The sequence below is a fragment of the Oryctolagus cuniculus genome, chromosome X, assembly GCF_051225735.1.
Source record: "Oryctolagus cuniculus isolate XC-2025 breed Fujian yellow rabbit chromosome X, ASM5122573v1, whole genome shotgun sequence".
Taxonomy (NCBI): domain Eukaryota; kingdom Metazoa; phylum Chordata; class Mammalia; order Lagomorpha; family Leporidae; genus Oryctolagus; species Oryctolagus cuniculus.
In genome coordinates, this window is record NC_142888.1 from 51,570,077 (window position 1) to 51,586,857 (window position 16,781).

The window sequence follows — 16,781 nt, forward strand, 5'->3', positions numbered from 1 at the left end:
CCATTATTCTGCTTTCTACTTCTATGCAGTCAACTTTTTTAGCTTCCATATATGAGTGAGAACATGTAGTATTTGTCTTTCTGTGCCTGGCATATTTCACTTAACATAATGTCCTCTGGTGTCATTCATGTTACCAAAAATGACAAGATTTCACTCTTTTTATGGCTGAACAGCATTCTACTGTGTGTGTGTGTGTGTGTGTGTGTATATGTATATATACCACATTTTCTTTATCCATTCATCCAACAATGGACTCCTTGGTTGATCTCATATCTTGGATTCTGTGAATGATGCAATAAACATGGGAGTGTCAGTATATCAATCTGATAGACTGATTTCATTTCCTTTCGATGCAACAAATTTTATTGAGTATTGCATTAGTGAGTTTTTCATTAGTACAATGAAATACCTGAGGGAACTAATTTTATAAAGATAGAAGTTTTACTTAGCTTTACATTTTTGGAGATTCAAGTCCAAGACCAGGCAGTCCCCACTGGTTCAACCTCTGGTGTTGCCATGCTTGCTGTTAGAGTTATGAAGTGTCAGAGAGCACCACATGACAAGAGACAGAGAGTATGTCTGTTTATGTATCTGTGTCTATGTTTATAAAGCTTCCAGGATTCAATCATGAGGCCTCCACCTTAATGGCCCAGTCCAATTTAATCACTTCCAAAAAGCCCTACTTGCGAACACCGTAATTGGATTACATCTCCGCCTTCTTGGTACCATTAACATAAGACTGTGGGGACTAAACTGTAGTAGTTTAGCTTATATTCCAACCATGACAAGCATCTACTGTATCTCCAGTGAGTCCCTTCCCTTTACTGGGTCCTGATTACTCCCTTCTGTAAAATGAGAGACTTGAACATATGTAAAACTTATTGCAGCTCAGAAAATCTATAATTCTACAAGAGAGATTGGGCTGGGAATGTAAATGTCTCAGAGAACAGACTCTTGGATATCAAGGTTAAATTGTAGGTCCTTTTGACAGTAGTGTATGCTTCACTTGAGAGACAAGAATCCATGAAAATCCAAAAATGTATAAGCGAAGCTTTTTTCTCATATTTAGCAGACTTTCCACAGGGAACACATGGACTCCTCCTTCTTCATCTTGTGCACTGGTCGGCAACACAGATGGGCATACAAGGGCAAGATCAGAGGGAGTACTCAATGAGGTCAGACTATGAAAATCAACAGGAGGGAAAAGGAAACAAAAATGTGTGCCTTGCAGATCAAAAGCACCTGGAAGCAGCAGAAGCCAGCTAGAGAAAATCAGGCTACCATTTGGCCTCAGTGTCTTTGAGCCTATAATTGGTTTAACATTGCCAGAAGAAAGTAATGATAGCTGTTGAGAGGCAGCACAGTTAGCATAGTCTGTGGACATTGGGGCCACCCTCCCTAGGTTGAATCTCCACTCTGCCACTTGCTTTCTTTATGGCCCTGGAAAAGAATCTTACATTTATTTACATTGATTTCCCCATCCATATACTAGGGATCATTATAGCTGTAGTACTACTTCATACAGGTTAATGCAGGTTACAAACCTTGTACACATGAATTATTTGAGACACAAAATTTATTAGCTTTCAGCCCTTTATTTGTATTTGCTCTTTAACCTTTATGTAAAATAAGTACTGTTTTCATTTTGGAGATGAAGAAATAAAGGTACAGAGATGCCACTGTGATACTACTGATGAAGATGATTTAATTAGTAAGCCACAGAACTAGGATTTGATGCCCTTGGAGGACTAATTCTTTAGTGCACTCTCAACCACAGGACTATACATCAGCCACTGTCTTTATTTTGATCTCCACAGATAAAGTGACTTAGTCGGGCCCTGAAAATGCTGGAAAGCATGAAATGAGGGCCTTGCTTAAAGGAGTTTACACTATTAGTGTAAGTATGGATGGCAGGATTGCAATAAGAGGTGCATCGAGCCTAATGCCACAGAGATCAGAAAAGCCAGTTATAGCTTTTTCATGAAGTCTGGCATTGGAGTGGGTCCTTGCAGATACAAGAAGGGTGTTCTGGCCATAAGAAGACCATCCAGTCCAAACCTTTCATAGCATAGATGGAGAAACTGAGGCCCAGAGAGGTGCAAGGATCAACCCCTGCAAGCCAGCAGCAAACCGGTAGATTTTGTCAGTCAGTATTTTTACCATGCGGTGGTGCATAAGAGTGCTTGGGCCATTTCCTGGAGATACCATTCGGTAGCACTCAAGTTTACTCTCAGGTACCCAGAAGTCTTCAGAACTTGCTTCCGAGTTTCCTGCTTTATTTAATTTCCTATACTGACGTAGAGTGGACTTGAACATGTAGCTTGGCAGACCTTCCATGGAAGAAACACATAGCAAGTTGAGAGGAAGTCAGGGAAGGAGCAAACATGATGTAAGTCATCCCCTGAGACACTGGAAATGTAAATTGTTTTCCAAATTGTTTCTTAAGCATGAGATCAAATACATAGACTTACAGAATAAAATATATGGACTTACAAAATAAAAATGCAGACTTACAGAAATACAGCTATACAGCAATATGAGTACATTTATCAAAATATTATTTTAGAATTGTGATAGAGTGACATATGTGCTTCTTGGCACATTTCAGATAAATTACAAGGTCTAGCAGTGGGTCTAATAATTACTGGAATATTAAATGAGTAAAATTTCAAGATACCTGCAACAACTGTTGTATGATATGGAAATATCTGTTACTCTGTTACTGATAAAGTCACACGTTCTAACACTTCTGTGGTTTATTGCCTGAATTTGCCGTTTCAATTACAGGATAGTGAAAATAAATAGTTAATGTTTTTCACATACAAGTTCATGGGCTCCTGAACTCTCTTCATGTAACTCATGGTTAAGAACTTCGGGTAACTCAGGTTAATGAATCTCTCCGCCCTAAAGCAAAGCTAATGCTGGAGAACTGACCCAGCATAGGACCTTAATCCTGCTGGAAGGAATTGACTTTAAGTGGGTTCTGTGGTGCAGTGGGTTAAGTTGCCATTTCTCACACCCACATCCCATATCGAAGTGCTGGCTCAAGTCTTGGCTGCTTGGCTTCCAACCCAGCTTCCTGCTAATACACCTGGGAATGTAGCAGATCAAGTACTTGAGTCTCTGCCACCCATGTGGGAGACCCGGATGGAGTTCCTGCTTCCTGGCTTCAGCCTGGACCAGCTCAGCTGTTGAGGGCTTTGGAGAGTGAACAAGAGAAAAGATCTCTCTCACTCTCACTTTCTCTCTCTCTCTCTCCCTTTCAAATAAATAAATGGATAAATCTTTTAAAAGAAAACAGATTGCACATGCTTGGATGGTTGTCATTAGTGCTATTCACCAAATAGTTTTGGCTCTCCTTCTTCCAGGCACATGGTAGGACTTTACTTCCTCGTCCCCTTACAGTTAAGGCATAATCATGTGACTTGCTTTGGCCAACAAAATGTGTCTCTTGCTCCAAAGCCTCTTGCGGCACCTCATCATACACAGAATAAATTTCACATTCTGTCCCTCTTGCCTGCCTCTCGACCTCAGCTCCTACACCACTTTCACTTCAGCTGCACTCTCTTCATTTTGCTTTCTCACGAAACCCCCTCCTGCTTCAGGATCCTTGCGTCAGATGTTCCTTCTGGCTGGAAGACTCATTCTCCAATCTCAGTATAGTTTGTTCTTGACCATAATAACATCCTTGTTAACAGCTTATTTAATTTGTTTTTGGAAGGGAGAGAGTGAGAGAGGGAGGGACGAGAGAGAGAGAGAGAAGAGAGATCTCCCATTCACTGGTTCACTCCTGAAATGTCCTCATCAGCTGGCATTGAGCCAGTCCAAAGCCAGGAGATGGGAACTCAATCCTGTTGTTCCAAGTGGGTAGCATCTTTCTTTTTAAAAAAAAAAGTTTATTTTGATGTGAAAAATTTTTGAAATCCATGCTTAGTTTTTTGACACTATACCTTTTTACATGAACATTTTGAAGGTTTTTTGTATGGATGGATTTCAAATCTTTTCTTGCGCCAAAATAAACTTACCTTTTAATTCCATTTTCCAAGAACTTTTCTGTGAGTACCCTCGTATATCTAGGAGTGGTATTGGTGGATCCTAAGGAAACTCGATGTTTACCTTTTGAGAAACTGCCACACTCTTTTCTACAGACGCTACACCATTTTATATTCCCACCAGCACCACCAGCAGTGTATGAGGGTCCTGATTTCTCCACATCCTTGCCAATATCTGTTATTATCTGTATTTTTTATTATGTCATATCCAATGTTCTTTTGATTTGGATTTACTCAATGACTAATGATGTTAAGCATCTTTTCTTTAATTATTTATTTTCATTTTATTTTTAAGATTTATTTATTTATTTGAAAGTCAGAATTACAGAGAAGGAGAGGGAGGGAGGGAGGGAGGAGAGAGAGGTATCTTCCATCTGCTGGCTCATTCTCTAAATGGCTTCAACGGCCAGAACTGGGCCAGGATGAAGCCAGGATCCAGGAACTTCTTCCGGGTCTCCCTTGTCGATACAGGTACCCAAGCACTTGGGCCATACTCTGCTGCTTTCCCAGGTGCACTAGCAGGGAGCTGGATTGGAAGCAGAGCAGCCAGGACTCAAACCAGTGCCTACATGGGATGCCAGTGCTACAGATGGCAGCTTAACAGTGGATTAATCCACTGTTAAGCTGCCACAGTGCATAGCCAAAAGAGCTGCCACCTGCAATGCCGGCATCCCATATGGACGCCAGTTCGAGTCCCGGCTGCTCCACTTCCGATCCAGCTCTCTATTGTGGCCTGGGAAAGCAGTGGAAGATGGCCCAAGCACTTGGACCCCTACACCCGCGTGGGAGACCCGAAGGAGGCTCTTAGGTCCTGGCTTCAGATCAGTGCAGCTTTGGCCATCGCGGCTAGATGGGGAGTGAACCAGCGGATGGAAGACTCTCTCTCTCTCTCTCTCTCTCTCTCTCTCTCTTTCCCTCTGCCTCTCCTTTTCTTTGTGTAACTCTGACTTTCAAATAAATAAATAAATCTTTAAAAAAAAAATGCCACAGTACTGCCCCTATTTTTATTTTATTTGAAAGGCAGAGAGACAGAGAGTGAGGGAGAAAGAGAGAAAAAAACAGAAAGAAAAAAAAAACAGTGAGAGCTCTTCCATCTACTGGTTTACTTCCCAGATGCGTGCAACAGCTGCTGGGCCAGGCCAAAGCCAGGAGCCTGGAATTGCATTCCCGTCTCCCACATGGGTGTCAGGAACCTAAATCCTTGAGCCTGTCCCTCAGGGTGCACCTTAGCAGGAAGCTATAATTGGAAGCAGAATGAAGACTCAAACCCGAGCACTTCAATATGGAATATAGGTGTCTGAAGTGGTGTGTCTTAAGTTCCGTGCCATGCACTTCCCCCAAAGCATCTTTTTATATACTTTGTCTTTTACACATTTTTAATTGGTTTGTGCATTGTTTTGTTGTGGAATTGTAGTAGTTTTTAATGTATTCTGCCCATTAACCCTTGGTCAGATATATGATTTGCAAATATTTTCTCCTATTCTCTGGGGTGCCTTTTTACTTTCTTGATTGTGTCCTTGATTGTGTCTGGTTGCTAGTCCTTTTGGTGTCATTTAAAAAAACTGTTGTCTGAGCTAAGAACGTGAATATTCATATCCAAATTTCCTTTTAAGAGTTTTTATAGCTTTAGCTATTATATTTTGATTTTTGATCCATTTTGAGTTTTTGTGTGTGCTGTGGGGTAATGGTCCAACTTCATTCTTTTGCACGTTATTGGCTGTCAGTTGTCCCAGCAGCTTTTGTTGAAGAGAGTATTCTTTCCCCCATTTAATGGTGTTAGCATCCTTGTCAAATTATTTCTGGAATCCATTGAGCTATCAGTTTATACTTATGATAGTACCAGGTGATCTGGATTACTTTGATTAGTTTTAATTACTTTTTTTATTTTTTAATTTTTTTGACAGGCAGAGTTAGTGAGAGACAGAGAGAGAGTTGTAGAGACAGAGAAAGGTCTTCTTCTGTTGGTTCACTCCCCTAATGGCTGCTACAGCCAGCATTGCGCCTATCCGAAGCCAGGAGCTGGGTGCTTCCTCCTGGTCTCCCATGGGGTGCAGGGCCCAAGCACCTGGGCCATCCTCCACTGCACTCCCGGGCCACAGCAGAGAGCTGGACTGGAAGAGGAGCAACCAGGACAGAACCCAGTGCCCCAACCGGGACTAGAACCTGGGGTGCAGGCACCGCAGGCGGAGGATTAGCCAAGTGAGCCACGGCGCTGGCCCAGGTACAATTACTTTTGATTACTATGTAGTAAATTTTGAAATTGGGATGTATGAGTCCTCCAATGTTGTTTTTCATTTTCAGGGTTGTTTTAGCTATTCTATTTATTGTTATCTTGATTTTCCACATGAATTTTAAGAATGGTTTATCCATTTCTTCAACAAACACCATCATATTTTGCTTAGCTCTTTCCTGTTTATCAAGGCTATTGACACACATTTATTCACTCAACAAACATTGATTGGACACATACCAGTCACCTGTGTCAGATGCTGAGACACTATGGTAAACAAACAAAAGTAGCCATGGCCATTGCCTTCAGGAATTTAAGAATCTGATGGGAGAAGAAAACATTAATCAAATTATCACCAAAATGAATTTAAAATGAAAAATAGAAAGAAGCAATCAAATGCTAGTGGTCGAGGAACTCTTTACAGGGGACATAATGTTTTGGAAGCCACATGGAGCTGGAGGGGATTTGGGAAGAGTATTCACAGCAGAAAGAACAGGTGCAAAGGCTGTGTGGCTGAGAGAGAGAGCATGGTGCACTCAAGGACCTGTGAAGAGGTGAGTGTGGTGAAGCACAAGGCAATAAGAGAAAGGGCAGCAATAGTTGAGCACGTGCTACAGTGGGGCCATGTGAAAGGTAGAGGAAAATCCTAAGATTTTATCCTAAGAACATCAGGAAGCTATTGAAACGGAAGTCATATGATCTGATTTTGATTTCAAAACACTCAACTCTGGCTACTGTTCAGAAAATGGACAGGAGAGGGGAACACAAGAGCAGAACCAGTTGGAAGAGTATTACTGTAGGACAAGAGAGAGATTGACGGGGTTTGGATGACAGTGTGGATGATGACTCTAGGGAGCATGTTCAGAGGCTCAGATAGAAAACAAATTCTGGATTTTTTAGAGACAGTCTTTGGTTTGTGAGGCCCACCTTGTACTATTGGGAAGGATGGTCTTCACCAAGGCAAAGAATTGTGGAGCAATGGCAGCTTTAGGGGAATGAATGTTACTGAGTTTGAGGTGCCTTCCAAACATAGTTATTTGATCCTCACTCCAAATAACCCCTGGGAAGAAGGTACAAAACTCTTGTCCACATTTTGCACGTGAGAGAACTGAGTATCAGAGAGGTTGTCACGGTTTGTCCAATGCTGTACAGCCAGGAAGTGGGAGAGCCGGACCAGAATCCAGTTACTCAAAGAGCATTCACTGTGCCCCATGACACCAGAGCTGACTCTTAAGAAAGGTCTATTCCCAAGTAGTTTCAAACAGCAAGAGAAAATCAATACTACCATTCCTCTCCCACACACCAAGTGTTTCGCAAACTTTAAGCCCATACTTCCAAGAAGTATACTTACAAGTATGTATGCTTTACCCCCTTTCTCTAGATTTCATCTTCACAGCATTACCACCAATCCCCCCTGCAGCAGTGTTTAGAGCTCCCAAATATCTGATTCCTGGACCCAGAGCACTGCACTGCTTCTTTTCCCAGTGAGGGTCACCCTGTCTAAAAGGCTTCCTCCTTCTCTGATTTTAGAGACAGGGACCACCTCTCAGTGGTCAATGTATGGATAGCTGAAATGTTTATACGTTGAGCCAGGAAGTGAATAACCAAAATGTTAATAAGGTACACTCCATTTTTCCCATGTCAAGTAGTGGAACGTAGGAAGAAGAAACTGGATGGGTGGCAGGAAATGGGATGGAATTAAAAACAAGGAGAAAGGGGCCAGCGCCGCGGCTCACTAGGCTAATCCTCCGCTTTGCGGCGCCGACACACCAGGTTCTAGTCCCGGTCGGGGCGCCAGATTCTGTCCCGGTTGCCCCTCTTCCAGGCCAGCTCTCTGCTGTGGCCCGGGAAGGCAGTGGAGGATGGCCCAAGTGCTTGGGCCCTGCACCCCATGGGAGACCAGGAGAAGTACCTGGCTCCTGCCATTGGATCAGCACGGTGCGCTGGGCGCGTTGCGCCGGCCGCGGAGGCCATTGGAGGGTGAACTAATGGCAAAGGAAGACCTTTCTCTCTGTCTCTGTCTCTCTCACTGTCCACTCTGCCTGTCAAAAACAAACAAACAAAAACCCAAACAAACAAACAAAAAACAAGGAGAAAGGAAAACAAATGAATAAATTTAAGGAGTACGCAGAAGAGAAAATAAAATGCTTATAGGCATAGGTTGGGAGGAAATACCCTAGTCTCAAATCAGGGCCCTGACATTTACAAGCTGTATGACTTTAGGCATGTTACTTAGTGTCTAAGTGGAGATAAAATTGCACCAACTTTATGGGGTTTGTGTAAGGATTATAGGGAAAGCATGCATGAAATGTTCTGGGCCAAAGTGCCTGGCACATGATAAGCACTGGATAACTGTCAGATGTTATTCTGACCATGCAAGCTCATCCTCGTTGCTCCTGCCTCTGCTTTCCCCAACAGCCCTCAAGCAGGTTAACTCTGGGAAGCTTGCTTCACTCTACCAGTCACTGAGCGGATCCTGGCCGAGGCAGGAAATACCCCATGAGTTCAAGAAGACCCAGAATCTGGAGAACCTGTGACTAATGCATCCTGCATTGGTCCCTAGGGTTCTTGCTGCTGATTTGATCTAACACCGGGCATCTCCAGAAGTGACTTTTGGAGATCCATGCTGCCTCTGATTTTTTCTTCTTCCCTTCTTTTCCTTCCTCCTCTTTGACACCCTCATTGTGTTGATTCTAACTCCTAAGTTTCACCTGCTAACTCTGCTTTATGCTTTATTTCCTCCTCAAGAATCAAAATCCTGTCCTCTATGCTGATCTAGGTACAGATTGCCTGACTAATCAGTAATTTTATTGCTTTACTTCATCAACGCCAATGCCTTTGCCTGAGGAATACAGAGCTAGGCTTGTTAATTGAATCCTCTGAATATTGTGCCTCCTTCAACCAAACTCTCCTTTCCTTGCAGAACAGCGGTAAGATAATTGTCTGGGGTCCCAGACTTCTTTAAAATTCAACTGAATGTAATGCCTGCTCCAGAAATTCACATAAATTCAGTGTATAGGTATTCAGTATAGGTAAGCTATGCTGCATAAAAAATTCACATGGGAACTGTCTAATATGGATCAATGGGAAGGCTCTGTTCATCTTAGGCACTCAGTGATTCAGGCTGGTGGGGGTTCCATTTTGAACATGTGCTCTGTACTTACCATGACAGGATAAAGGGATATATGATGTCATTTATGTTTTTTAAAGATTTATTTATTTATCTGAAAGTCAGAGTTATACACAGAGAAGGAGAGGCAGAGAGAGAGAGAGAGAGGTCTTCCATCCTCTGGTTCATTCCCCATTGGCCACAACAGCTGGAGCTAGGCCTATCTGAAGCCAGGGGCCAGGAGCTTCCTCCAGGTTTCCCACATGGGTGCAGGGGCCCAAGGACTTGGGCCATCTTCTACCGCTTTCCTAGGCCATAGTAGAGAGCTGGATTGGAAGTGGAGCAGCTGGGACTTGAACCGGTGCCCAAATGGGATGCCGACACTGTAGGGGGTGGCCTTACCCGCTACACCACAGCGCCAGCCCCTGTCATTTATGTTTTTAAACGATCCCCCTGACTGTTGTGTAGATAATGAAATATGGGGTGGCAAGGGTAGGAGTAGGGATGCTATTGAAAAGGTGTCATTTGAGGGAGGGATGATGGTGACTTGAACAATACTAAGGGCAGTAGAGGGCAGAGAAGTGGGTTTGGATATATTTTGAATAAAGCAGATAAGATTTTCTGATGGATTGGATGTAAAGAGTAAGGAGAACAAGTCAAGAAACAACTGGGTTTTGGACATGAACATCTGGGTGAATGGCATTCATTCTTAATTGGCATTGAAAACATGGAATCCTTGCATTTGTCAAGACTTCTCTCAGTATCAGTGACAATCGAAAGGAACCTCAGCTTGGAGGGCCTTTTTTTTTTAAATTATTTAATTGAAAAGCCGGGGAGAGAGAGAGAGCGCTTCTACCTACTTGTTCATTCCCCAAATGGCTGAAAACAAGAATCTGAGACTCCATCTGGGTCTCCCATAAGGTATCAGGGCCCCAAGTACTAGGACTCTTCTATGCTGCCTTCCCAGGCACATTAGCAGGGAGCTGGAAACAAGTGGAGCAGCCAGGACTTGAACCAACACTTATGTGGGATGCCAAAGTTGCAAGTGGTATCTTTTATTTTTTTGACAGGCAGAGGTAGACAGTGAGAGAGAGAGACAGAGAGAAAGGTCTTCCTTCCGTTGGTTCACCCCCCAAATGGCCCCTACGGCCAGTGTGCTGTGCCGATCTGAAGCCAGGAGCCAGATGCTTCCTCCTGGTCTCCCATGCAGGTGCAGGGCCCAAACATTTGGGCCATCCTCCACTGCCTTCCCGGACCACAGCAGAGAGCTAGACTGGAAGAGGAGCAACCGGGACAGAATTTGGCACCCCAACCGGACTAGATCCTGGGGTACCGGCGCCGCAGGCGGAGGATTAGCCTAGTGAGCCACGGCGCCGGCTGCAAGTGGCATCTTAACCCAGTGTACCACAATGCCAACCCCTGGAGTTCTTTTAGGGTGCTACTCTCCAGTTGTTTTGTAATAACCAGCAGGACCTATTTTGTTTTTCAAGAGAGATGTTTGGTATGAAACACACAGGCACACCAACACATATCACAACCACACACACTGCTGTGGCAACCCTTTCTGGACCTCACAAAGCCGTATCTCCTGGAGGTCTTCAAGGTTTCTAACATGTCCCTGTAAATATTTTTGTTTCTTATTAAAATGAACCTTTTGCTAATGATTTTTAGTTAAGAAACAACTTTGTTTTGTTTGTCTTTGTGGGCTCTCCTCTCAGGTAGGGGCCCTCTTCTGTTTTATTCCTGGGAAGAGATCAGCAGCAATAAGTGACCTAGGTGGTTTGAAGGACCTTCTAGCCTCTCGAAGTGCTTTACAGCCTAGGGAAATGTGCAAAGCATGGTGGGAGCACATTTATTAAACCTAATGTACCCTGTGCAAAGTAGCAATTTGTGGCTGTTAAGTGCAATTGTTAACTAAATGCGTAGCCTGTTGATTGGACAGCTCATTAGAAAGGTAGGGGGTTGTGGAAAACAGGAAATCCAAAGAAGGAGGTTGGCCACTGACTGGTTGGCTCCAGGCAGGGTCAGCTGTGACTGAGGTGCATTTGATGGCCAAGGTGTTTCCAGGGCCTCAGGGCGGGAATTTGCATCAGTGTGACAAACAGGTACTAATAGGCTCAATTCAGATGCTGGTTGCCAAACTTTGTCCAAGAAACTACTGGATAGTGCTTCTGGAGTTGTGCTTGAGAGGAAAAATGCAGTCTAAGGGGAGCCCTGAGCTGGGAGCGGTGGGCCTTGTCACAGCCCAGACTGGGAAGTAGCCTCTTTGCTAAGAAAAGGCTGGGGGATCTGTGAAAGGCCAAAGCATTAGCAGCAGTTAAGCTTCTGTGTAGAGGAGCCTGTCTCCCTTCTGTCTGGGAAAAGCGTGTAAAATGTTTATGTTTGTCCCACCACCATTGTCTGTGTCCTTCCTAGAAATTCTGAAAGCCAAGTGTTACTCATGAATGTTTTATGGAGGTAAAGGCATCATAGTTACATACAGCAAGTCTATGAGATAGACATCATTACCCTATTTTACAGAGAGAACATTACCTGGAGGGAGGGGATGATTTGCCCTAGGCCACAGAGCTACCAAGTGGCTATGCTAGGCTTTGAATTCAAATTGTCAAGCTCTTCACAGTTGATTATCTGATGCTGCTTCTTGGGCATGAAATGGGTGTGGCCAACCTGGTTCCCTCTCTCCTCTGCTCTAAGGCCAACCAGCTGTCAGTCAGCCTGGCGGCCTGCATGATCTTCAGGGTTCTTTCCAGCCCTGGGAATCAACAGCTCTCTGAATCTTTAGACCTGTTTCCTATCCAGAAACTGATCCCTTAGGCAGTGGGTCAACTGATGACCTCTAAGAAGCCTTCCAGCCCTGCCGTTATATAGACCTTGAAGGAGCAGACAGCCCAAGAGTTTTCAATATGTGATCTGGTTAGCCCTATGGAATCCCACAGAGGCATTTCATGGGTTGCTGTGAGCAGTTCTGGTTCTCTTATATTGTAGTTTGAGATCTGTGAGTGGTTGAGTGGTTTTGTTCACAAAAATGTCACTTCTAAACACAAATAAACTAAAATAAACAAAACAGCTAATTTAAAACCCCTGAACTAGACAGTGAATGAAAACCAAGTTTGGATGAACTACCATGATGAGAGTGGCAGGGGTGGTGTGTGTGTTTAGTTGGGAGAGTTTGGACTTGAAGGAAAAAGAGAAAAAATAAAACCAAGAGAAAAGAATGCGGTTAAAGGGGCAACCTTTGTGGTGCAGCGGGCTAAGCCGCTGCTTGTGATGCTGGCATCATATGTCGGAGTGCCGGTTCAAGTCGGCTGCTCTGCTTCCCATCCCACTTCTGCTAATGCACCCAGGAAGGCAGAAAGATTGCCCAAGTGCTTGGGCCTCTGCCACCTACGTGGAAGACCTTGATGGTGTCCCTGGATCCTAGCTTCAGCCTGGCTCAGCCATTTGGGGAGTGAACTAGTGAAAGGAAGATCCCACTTCCTCTCCTCCTCCCCCTTCCTCCACCTCTCCCCCTCCTCCTTCTCCCCCCTCCCTCTTTCAAATAAATAAATACATCTTTTAAAAAAAAAACAAGATTAAGATTTGGGTCAATAGTGTGTGTCAGTTGCCATTGTGAAAACAGCAGGTAGTACAAAAAGGAGATAGAACTGTTGGCTATTGTGTGAATACGTACCGTGTGCCAGTATTCCTCTGCTCACAGCATCCCTCATAGAGTGTATGCAGCAACCCCTGGAGTTCTAAGTGCAGATGTTACTTATTGTGGGGTTACATCCTGACTAACCCATTGTAAGTTGAAAATATTGTTGAAATGCATTAAATACACTTAACCTGCCAAACATCACAGCTTAGCCTACCCTACTTAAAATGTGCCTAGAACCCTTATGTTAGCCTACAGCTGGGCAAAATCATCTAATGCAAAGCCTATTTTATAATGAAGTATTGAGTGACTCGTGTAATTTAATGAATATCTGTATCAAAAATGCTCTGACAACACAGCACACTGTAGACTGTCATTTGTTTGCCCTTGTGATGGTGGTGCTGACAGGGGTCTGCGCTTGCTGCACTGCCCAGCATCAGGAGAGAGGATCATACCACACAGCATTAGCACAGGAAAAGATCCAGATGTAAAATTCAAAGTATCATTCTTATGGAGTGCATATCACTGAGGCACCATTATAAAACTGGAAAAAGGTAAATTGTATTATTGTTCCTATTTTAAAGATAAAGAAGAAGCCCAGAGAGAGAAACTGACTTATTTAAGATTACATAGCAAGTAAATTGTGTTGCAGAATTGCAGCTGAACTGTCTTTGACCTCAACCCCCACGCCCTGTCTTGTTAGAAGCGCTCTCCCTAGAAGAGAGCTGAGGAGCTTGCAGGGGAATAGATGGGCACAGAGACACACAGCACCTACTTTTGGCAGCACACAGAGATCTGGCAGCGCTTGTGGATAACCAGAAAGCAGAGCTCATATTTTTAGTGATAATGGGGCTCCAGAGAGGGCCCTAGAGCCAGGCTGGAGGGTGAACCTGGGGAAACTTAGGAGGAGAAATGAGAAGTACACAGGCCTGGAGATTAAGAGTTGGACCAGAAAGTCCTAGACTTGGGCCTGAATATAAGGACCTAGAATCTATTAGTACTTGAATTCCCTACTGGGTCAATTTAGAGTCTTGGACTATGCTACAGATTTTGGAATTGCTGATTGCACCCAAAGGATCACAACGCTTTAAGTAAAATATTTCCCTTCATTTATTAATGAAATAATATAACAAATTCCTGTGACTTCACCACTCCATGATCTAGAATGTTTCCAGTAACTTATTCCTAACAATATGCTTAGTGTTTTTTGATCATTTTGGTAAATAATTGTCTTTCTTTTCACTACCATGGTTGTAGTTTCCTTTTTCTGATAATACCAAACCCCAAAGGGAAAATTTAACTTGGATGTCCATTGGTATTTTCTAGATTGTGCTGTGGTAACACACAACCCAGCAATCTTAGTGATTTATAACAATAAAGGTTTATTCCATGCTCTCGCTTCATGTCTATGGTGAGTTAGCTGAGGGCTCTGCTCCTTGTCTCCTAACCTCAAAACCCAGGTTGTCAGAAAAGCTGCCATTGCAAACATTACTGGTCACCATGACAAAGAGAAAAAGAGGTCTCTAGGGACTCATTCTGGCACTGTAATGCTGCAGCCTGAAAGTGGCATATTTTCATTTGTGCCATTGGCCAGAAGTCATCACGTGGACTCACTGAATGCTAATGGGCCAGAAAGTGCACTCTCACTATACACCCTTGAGGCACAGAGCTGGGGATATTTGGGAAACACCCAATAACTATCCCAGCCCACTTGATCACTGTGGTGTAACATGTGGATGTGATCTGCTTCTGACTGGTAAGTTCTGGAGAAGAAACAGATACGTGACAGGGTTAAGACAGCCCACCTGAATTTTCGATGATACAGTTTGCCCTATTCTGCACCCATTCCCAAGTCAGTGCCCCCTTCTCTTTGGAGGGTCACTGTTATGCTCTATTTAAATGTGTCCTTTGTGGGCTCAAAGAACAGCAGTACATCCTATCATGAAGTGTGACTGGCATCTTAGATGAGGTGTCCCTTTGCCTTCAACTTCTCCCATGCTTGATTGTTCAGATAACCAAGGATATGCTGATAGCTTGTTTACAGGAGTTGCACTTGACTTGCCAGTGGTGAGACTGGGTTTTATGCAGAGTGGTGAGGGGAAGAAAGATGAGCCCAGTGAATCATCATTGTTATTTCCGTTGCATTCTCGTTGATCTTGGAAAGCTATTAAAAGAGTCGGTAACTAAAACATAGCTTTGAGTCTACTTCTGAAAGTCAAGTGATAACTAAAATTCACAATGGAAAGTCAATCCAGGAAATACAGTGAAAGAGGGTGCTGGCTCTTGGCCTCATTGCTGGGAAGGAAGATCTGAGCTGATAGTTCAGGAAACGTGTCCTTGGCCCATAAGTACAGGACCTGTGCCAGGCAGCTGGCCCCAGGGTGCTTCCTCAGACCACTGAGTGTAGGTTGGAGGAAGGACACAGAAGAGAGAAGGTTTTGGCATGGTTTACACACACATGACATTTACTGCACTGAGCCAGGCATTGGAGGTGGGGGCTAGCAATGGTGAGCAAAACAAAGTCCCTGGTCTCAAAGAACATAGTCTAGTGGGGGGGCATGATTAAATAATAGAGGGCCTGAGAAGTGTTCTGACAATGACATGTATGGTGTAATAAGGGAATGGTACCTGTTTTAGTCTCTTTGAGCTATTTTTTTTTATTTATTTGACAGGTAGAGTTATAGACAGTGAGAGAGAGAGAGACAGTGAGAAAGGTCTTCCCTTCTGTTGGTTCACTCCCCCAAATGGCCACTGTGGCTGATGCTGCGCCAATCTGAAGCCAGGAGCCAGGTGCTTCCTCTTAGTCTCCCATGAGGGTGCAGGGGCCCAAGCACTTGGGCCATCCTCCACTGCCCTCCCGGGCCACAGCAGAGAGCTGGACTGGAAGAGGAGCAGCCGGGACAGAATTCGGCGCCCATGTGGGATGCTGGCGCCGCAGGCGGAGGATTAAACAAGTGAGCCATGGCGCCGGCCCCTCTTTGAGCTATTTTTTTTAAGATTTTATTTTTTTATTTATTAGAGGTAGAGTTAGAGACAGTGAGAGGGAGAGACGGAGAAAAAGGTCTTCCTTCCGTTGGTTCACTCCCCCAAATGGCCACAACTGCCGGAGCTGCGCTGATCCGAAGCCAGGAGCCAGGAGCCTCTTCCAGGTCTCCCATGCGGGTGCAGGGGCCCAAGCACTTGGGCCATCTTCTACTGCTTTCCCAGGCCGTAGCAGAGAGCTGGATTGGAAGAGAAGCAGTTGGGACTAGAACCGATGCCCATATGGGATGCCGGCGCTGCAGGCAGAGGATTAACCTACTGAGCCAGGTCCCTCTCTTTGAGCTATTTTAACAAAACACCTAAAGAGCTTTATTTAGCTCATGGTTTAAGATCAGGTGATGCCTGACCCCTTGGTTGTGTTAAGTTACCTGGACAGTGGGCAGGGATGGAAGAAGACAACAACAGCCACTGCCCTTACCCCTCTCCTCTCTGTAATCCCCTGCCATATCCTCCCAGGGGTTTGTGAGCCTCTCCCCTCCATGACCCTTGTTCTCCTCCTTTCAGTCCTCTCCCCCACTTTTGTCTGCTGCCCCTCCCAGGGAGCTGGTGCTTTATTTTTTGTTTCTTTTTTTTCTTCAGGGGTTAGGAGAGGAAGGAGAGAACCAAAAAATTCTGTCCTGGGGAGGGAAAGGTGAGATTTGAGAAGGGGCAGATGCAGGAAAAGCAGAGGTTGTACCTACTTAGGAATCTGTTGTGAGACAGGGAGGCTAGAGG

The 16,781-nt window shown here is 44.3% G+C and overlaps 1 protein-coding gene and 1 long non-coding RNA gene across 5 annotated transcripts in view; one reads left to right on the forward strand and one right to left on the reverse strand.

Moving 5' to 3' along the window:
• Positions 1-16,781, forward strand: part of NHSL2 (NHS like 2) — a 304,501-nt gene that overhangs the window by 19,385 nt on the left and 268,335 nt on the right. The window lies entirely within an intron of this gene.
• LOC149119639 (uncharacterized) overlaps positions 1-16,781 on the reverse strand; it is a 29,763-nt gene that overhangs the window by 6,309 nt on the left and 6,673 nt on the right. Inside the window, exon 2 of one of the 2 annotated variants that reach the window (XR_016228476.1) lies at positions 16,003-16,246. The exons of the other annotated variant lie outside the window; for it this stretch is intronic. This is a non-coding gene — a long non-coding RNA (uncharacterized LOC149119639). Of the gene's footprint in view, positions 1-16,002; positions 16,247-16,781 lie in introns of those variants that run through there. 2 annotated transcript variants of the gene reach the window in all.